At 48.6% G+C, this 5,000-nt stretch overlaps 1 long non-coding RNA gene across 1 annotated transcript in view; it reads left to right on the top strand.

Annotated features, from left to right (window-relative positions):
- LOC115248294 (uncharacterized) overlaps window positions 1-5,000 on the top strand; it is a 6,211-nt gene that overhangs the window by 486 nt on the left and 725 nt on the right. The window contains exons 1-4 of the long non-coding RNA XR_003887212.1: window positions 1-78; window positions 3,654-3,673; window positions 3,718-3,823; window positions 4,126-5,000. The exon at window positions 1-78 is cut by the window's left edge and continues 486 nt beyond it; the exon at window positions 4,126-5,000 is cut by the window's right edge and continues 725 nt beyond it. This is a non-coding gene — a long non-coding RNA (uncharacterized lncRNA). The remainder of the gene's footprint in view (window positions 79-3,653; window positions 3,674-3,717; window positions 3,824-4,125) is intronic.

The following is a 5,000-nucleotide window of genomic DNA, read 5'->3' on the forward strand; positions in this document are numbered from 1 at the left end:
CAGGAGGGGGGGGAGCGGGAGAAGATGCGGACGGAGAGGCAACACCCTGGTGTGTCCGGCCCAGAAGAAGCGGAGCGGGTAAGAGGCCACGACCTGTTGTCCTCTTCTGCTGCTCCTCACCACAGCTTCTCCTCTCTCCCTCCCTCCATCCCTCCCTCCATCCATCATCCATCCATCATCCCTCCATCCATCCACCCATCCCTCCATCCCTCCATCCCTCTCTTCACTCTTCTCCTCCTGTCTTGTGTTGTCAGCGTGCCGTCGGGTCTGGTGGGATGTTTGTGCTTCAGTATTTACGTCCACTCCATCCTCATCCTCATCCTCATCCTCATCCTCATCCTCATCCTCATCCTCATCCTCATCCTCATCCTCATCATCCTCATCTTCATGGCTGAGAGAGAGGAGGAGGTGGAGTCTTGTGCTCCATAAAAGGAGGAGCTGAAGAAACAAAATCAACCAAAGAAGGAGCTGGAGCCTGGTTCCATCCCAGCGGTCCTGGTGGGATGGCTGAACTTTCAGGGCAGAGACCAGAGGGGCTGGAGGAGTGTGATGCTCCAGCCAACACTAAACAGCCACCTGGGTGTGTGTGTGTGTGTGTGTGTGTGTGAGTGTGTGTGTGTGAGTGTGTGTGGGTGTGGGTGTGGATGCATTATTGCCTTCAGGTTCTCCAGGCTCTCACAGATGGCTGGGCCATGTGTGTGTTAGGAAGTGTGTGTCTATGTTAGTGTGTGTGTGCATGTGTGTCAGTGTCTGTATATGAATGAGTGTGTATGCGAATAAGTGTGTGTGTGTGTGTGTGTGTGTGTGTGTGGGTGTGAGAAAGAGAGAGAGTGTGTGTATGCGTATGTGTTTATGTGTGTGTGTGTGTGTAAGAGAGAGAGAGAGCATGCGTGCATGTGTTTGTGCGTGTGTGTGTCTCTGTGTGTGTGTGAGAGAGAGAGTCGGTGTGTGTGCGCGTGTGTTTGTATGTGTGAGTGTGTCTGTGAGTGTGTGTGTCTGTGAAAATGTGTGCGTGTGTGTGTGTGTGAGAGATAGAGTGTGTGTGCGCGCGTGTGTTTGTGTGTGTGTGTCTGTCTGTGAAAGTGTGTGTCTGTGAGTGTGTGTGAGAGAGAGAGAGTGTGTGTGCGTTTATGCGTGTGTGTGTGAGAGAGAGAGTGTGTGTGCGTTTATGCGTGTGTGTGTGTGAGAGAGAGAGAGTCGGTGTGTGTGTGCATGTGTTTGTATGTGTGAGTGTGTGTGTGTGTTTGTATGTGTGAGTGAGTGTGTGTGTCTGTGAGTCTGTGTGTGTGTGTGTCTGTGAAAATGTGTGTCTGTGAGTGTGTGAGAGAGAGAGTGTGTGTGTCTGTGAGTCTGTGAGTGTGTGTGTGTCTGTGAAAATGTGTGTCTGTGAGTGTGTGTGTGTGTGAGAGAGAGAGAGAGAGAGAGTGTGTGTGTCTGTGAGTGTGTGTGTATGAGAGAGAGCATGTGTGCGTGTGTTTGTGAGTGAGAGAGAAAGTGTGTGTGTGTGTGCATGTGTGTTTGTGTGTGTATCTGTGACTGTGTGTGTGAGAGAGTGTGTGTGTGTGTTTGTGTGTGTGTATCAGGTGGTCCCTGGGTGGATGGGGTGGGGGTCTTGCTGGCTGCTCTCAGGCCTGGTGAACCAGGCTGTAACTGTGGAGCAGCACAGAGAAGGGACCTTCTGAATCAATCAATCAACCAATCAATCAATCAATCAATCAACCAATCAACCAATCAACCAATCAACCAACCAATCAATCAATCAATCAATCAATCAATCAATCAATCAACCAATCAACCAACCAACCAATCAATCAATCAATCAATCAATCAATCAATCAATCAATCAATCAATCAATCAACCAATCAACCAATCAACCAATCAATCAATCAATCAATCAATCAATCTTTATTTGTAGAGCGTCTGTTAGAATCAGAACTGTCTCTAGACCCTCTCCAGAATCCCAGGGCCTGACCCCCAGCAGCAGCAGGGGCAGGAACACCTCCCCTTTAACAGGAAGAAACCTGGAGCAGGACCAGGCTCAGGTAGGGGGACCCTCTTTGGTCCACCTGCGTTTCTCCATCCGGAGCCGTGGTTGCTGTACTTCCTGTCACTTGTCTCATCATCATGTCCACTCGCCTGTCGGTGCTGCGTCGGTGGTTTTCTGGTCCTGCTTCAGGACCTCCTGAGCCACCGTCCACAGCTGCTGAAGACACAAATCAATAGAATCATCTGGGACTGGTGGAGCTGCTTCAATTAGCATCCAATGGAAAACTTTTACTTTAGATTTTTAATCACTTTGTTGTCCATGAGTTATTTTTAAATATAATTCTAGTTTAGATGTGAGAGCAGAAATCATGTTTTTGTCAGTTAAACTTTATTAAAATCATAAATTTTCAAATATCTGGAATCTGTTCAGAGTTGGGATTTTTGAGACAAAACTTTATTGATTAGTCAAAGGTGATTATTAGCTGATATATCAGCTGTAAATGTGTCAGAAACAGGCAGGAAACAGGAGGAAACAGACAGGAAACAGGAAGAAAAAGGAGGAAACAGGCAGGAAACAGGAAGAAACAGGAGGAAACAGGAGGAAACAGGAGGAAACAGGCAGGAAACAGGAAGAAACAGGAGGAAACAGGAAGAAACAGGAGGAAACAGGAAGAAACAGGAGGAAACAGGAGGAAACAGGAAGAAACAGGAGGAAACAGGCAGGAAACAGGAAGAAACAGGAGGAAACCGGAGGAAACAGGAAGAAACAGGAGGAAACAGGCAGAAACAGGAAGAAACAGGAGGACACATGAGGAAACAGGAAGAAACAGGAGGAAACAGGAAGAAACAGGCTGGAAACAGGAGGAAACAGGCAGGAAACAGGAGGAAACAGGCAGGAAACAGGAAGAAACAAGAGGAAACAGGAAGAAACAGGAGGAAACAGGCAGAAACAGGCAGGAAACATGAGGAAACAGGAAGAAACAGGAGGAAACAGGAAGAAACAGGCTGGAAACAGGAGGAAACAGGCAGGAAACAGGAAGAAACAGGAGGAAGCAGGAGGAAATAGGCAGGAAACAGGCAGGAAACAGGAGGAAACAGGAGGAAATAGGCAGGAAACAGGAGGAAACAGGAAGAAACAGGAGGAAACAGGCAGGAAACAGGCAGGAAACAGGCAGGAAACAGGAAGAAACAGGCAGGAAACATGAGGAAACAGGAAGAAACAGGAGGAAACAGGAAGAAGAAAACAGGCTGGACAGGCAGGAACAGGCAGGAAACAGGAGGAAACAGGAGGAAACAGGAGGAAACCGGCAGGAAACAGGAGGAAACAGGAAGAAACAGGCAGGAAACAGGAGGAAACAGGCAGGAAACAGGAAGAAACAGGAGGAAACAGGCAGGAAACAGGAAGAAACATGCAGGAAACAGGAGGAAACAGGCAGGAAACAGGAAGAAACAGGCAGGAAACAGCACAACCCCTGTGGAATCATGGGAAAGCTGGGATGTTTCGTGCCTGCTGCCTCTCCTGTGACGCGCTCCACTCGTATTGGGGGTGGGGGGCAGTAATCCAGGTTATTGTCAAAGCAGGCCAGACCTCCCTAACCCCAACTTTCCCTTGTATGTACCCCCCCACCTCCATTCCAATACCCCAACCCCCCCTTCCCCTTCACAGATTTGATTCTGCACAGGCAGGTTCCAGTCGGGGCCCGGGCAGGTTCCAGTCGGGGTCCGAGCAGGTTCCAGTCGGGGCCCGGGCAGGTTCCAGTCGGGGTCCGGGCAGGTCCTGGGAAGGGCAGTAAGAAAATGCCATCCCAGGAGAACAGAGCAGCACTCCTCCCCCAGGTAAGAACCTTTGCTGTGGCCACCACACTTCTGCCCCCAGAGGTGGCATTTGGTCGGAAGATGGGGAACTAGTCATGTACTGGGCAAAACAGGGTTGGTCTTTCGTCTCCTGCTTTAAATGTTATCATAAAAATAGCTGTAACATGAGGAACCCCTCACCTGCAGTCCTCCTCTCAGACCCTCAGACTGGTTTCATTTGAGACTCGTCTCATCTCTATGCACCCTCTTCTTCTTCTTCTTTGATTTGTCCTCCTGCCGGCTCCATTAAAAATGGCGCCATTGTCAATCTTCTCATTTTGCAGAGGAGCCATTGATCCACTGCAAGATGTCTTCAATCACTGCCCCCAGTCCTGAGCGTGTGCCCGTGTGACGGGCACGGCAGTGACCGTGGTGGTGATGGTGGTGGTGGTGGTGATGATGATGATGGTGCCTCGGCAGCGTGTTTACTGGCTTTGTCCTTTACTGACAGACTCTCTTCGGTGACGGGTATTCTTGGGTGGATAATACGGATCACGTTGTTATTGCTTAAGAATACGCGTAGTTGAGGAGAGTCCCCTCTTCGCTAACACCAGCAACACCCCCGACACCCACCCACCATAAACACCCGCGCCCCCGCGCAGACATGGAGGACTGTGATAACCCCCCACCCCCACGGGCATGTTTCCCTGTCAAACTGCTGATGTCCCCCCACCTTCCCGTCACCACACCATCGAAGCTACATTCTTTTATCCAAGTAAAGAAACAACTGAGAGGAGACCAAAGAACTTTGGTGACGTTCCCGAAAGAGACACAACTGCTGGTTGGACTGTGGGAACAGTCGGTCAGCTGTTAGCGATAGCAACGACGTGGGCTTGTTCAAAGACATGTGTGAACTGAAGTCAGTCGTCGGTCAGATGTTTGGTCGGTCGGACGGTCGGACAGTCTGTGAATCAACAGTTTTGCTTTAGTTAAATAAAGAAATAACAACAAACCTCTTAATGACGCACAAAAGCAGCTTCTTATTAATCATCTTTGTTTCTGTTTATATTAAAATGATGAATCGCTGTGACGTAAAATCACTTTTTTTAAAAATAAGAAAGATAACATTTTGAAAATCACATTGGGAATACTAGACTACAATGGAAATATGTGCTTTGCCTTATGTAAAATATGAAGAGATAATAAAAAGAAAAATTAA

This window comes from Takifugu rubripes, unplaced genomic scaffold (genome assembly GCF_901000725.2).
Source record: "Takifugu rubripes unplaced genomic scaffold, fTakRub1.2, whole genome shotgun sequence".
Lineage (NCBI taxonomy): Eukaryota > Metazoa > Chordata > Actinopteri > Tetraodontiformes > Tetraodontidae > Takifugu > Takifugu rubripes.